Here is a 1781-nt window from a genome sequence, read left to right on the forward strand (position 1 = left end):
GAGGGAGGGGGTGGTACTGTCCACGAATGGGAGAGCTGAGCACGCCATGGAGAAGAGCCGGGGAGGGCGCTGGCCTGAGGGAGCAGAGGGGTCTGCTCAGCCATTGGGGGTGTCGAGCGCCAAGGCGAGGCCACCAAGCACCACGGCTTCAAGGAAGGAGAGGGCGCAGTGGATCTTGGCACTGGTGAGTACCGGGGCGGACTGTCGCTGCTGGGCAAGGCCGACGGCGAGGCTGAGTTGGGCGTCGGCTGGACACTTGCCAAGCAGGGACGTCGAGGGGGAGGGGCACTAGATGCTCATGGCGCAGCCATGGCCGAGCAGGGAGGTCACCAACTCATGCTGGCTTGAGGCCGAACCCCCCCCCCCACTCGAATCAAAGGAATGGTGCCGAGGAAATCCATGGCCGGCCAGAAAAAAAAAGAAACACGCCAGGACCAGGGGTGCACGCTGTACAGGAGGCAGAGGGAGGCGCCAGACTTCCTGCTGGACAGCCAAGGGGGTGGCGCGGCGCAGGGAGGAAGGGCGCTGGGGGTAGAGACATGGCGCCGTGCACCAAGGACAGAGGAGCAGGGAGAAGCGACGGCCGCTTGGGGGAGCTCGAATGGCGTCTAGTTGACGCGCTGGGGGTTGAGGTTGGAGGAGAAGACACTGGGGGCGGCCTTCGGAGCTCCGGCGTCCGAGCAAACGGGAGCTTGGCTCCATGGGAGGAATGCACGCGCTTGGAAGAAGGAGGAAAGGCTATGCGCTTGGGAGCTTCTGCAGAAAACTGGGTGTCGAGGGGAGGAAGGAAGGGAGCTCGCCGCGGAAGCTAGAGCCGAGGGGTCGCGTGCCCATGGAGGCCTTGCTCCTGCGCGCTGGGGAAAGGGCTCCCTGTTGCAACGCCATGTGGGAGAGAAGACAGGGAGAGGGAGAGCGCAGGGATGATTTAACGAGGCATCGCTGGAATTCCATTGGTTGAAGGCACGGTCGCTCGGCACTGGTTGAAAGGAGCGGCTGTAGGCCATTGGCTACTCTGCGGGTGCGCCAGGAGCAGTGCTTGCGTGCGTGAGAAGCCTGATGGCCAGGAAATGGAAGAACGGAGCGACTGCCAGGGGCTTCTGCGCGCTGGGAAGAACGGCAGCGCTCCACGGCTGGCTTTGGGGAAGGAGAGGAGCATCTGCTAGTTGATTTAACAGGACCCTGGCAGCAGCCATTGGCTCGCGATGGGGCGGTGCGGGCTATTGGAGGCTTTAGCCGGCTGCTGCTGGTTGGCTGGTGCCAAGTATTGGCCAAGAAAATGGCGTCCAACGACTGACTGAGGAGGGTGGCGACGCCGATTGGTTAGGATGGAGGTGGTCAACTGTTACCGATTCGCGCAGCTCACTCGTTGGCTGAGACCGACACAGGGAACAGAGCGAACTGAGGTTCGGACGAACGCGAGCCCACATAATAAAATGATCCGAAACATTTTATTTAGGTGTTGCTTGGAAATTAAATTCTCGCGCATAAGTAGAATAAAATGAATTGAGATCGATAGGCTTCGGGTTCGTAATCGAAATAAAGCGAGTCGGATTAATAGAAATCATTGCCGATGCTGATTTTCGAATTTAGATTGGACACAGAGATTTTAAACCGAATTGGAGAAAAATTTATTAGAGGACGATACATTAGAGATTCCGCTTGAGAATACGGACTGGGATTAATTTTTGGACATAGATCAAACATCGAGAAATTGGATTCGGACGCAGCTCGACTAGCAACTGTCGAGCGTTTGATTAAATAAGCTTTAGACGAGATTTATA

The 1781-nt window shown here is 57.6% G+C and overlaps 1 pseudogene; it reads right to left on the reverse strand.

Moving 5' to 3' along the window:
* Positions 1–326: 326 nt before the first annotated feature.
* LOC109945073 (uncharacterized) lies at positions 327–1156 on the reverse strand (annotated as a pseudogene).
* Between the last annotated feature and the right edge of the window lie 625 nt (positions 1157–1781).

The sequence above is a fragment of the Zea mays genome, chromosome 3 (assembly GCF_902167145.1).
Source record: "Zea mays cultivar B73 chromosome 3, Zm-B73-REFERENCE-NAM-5.0, whole genome shotgun sequence".
In the NCBI taxonomy this organism is placed as follows: domain Eukaryota; kingdom Viridiplantae; phylum Streptophyta; class Magnoliopsida; order Poales; family Poaceae; genus Zea; species Zea mays.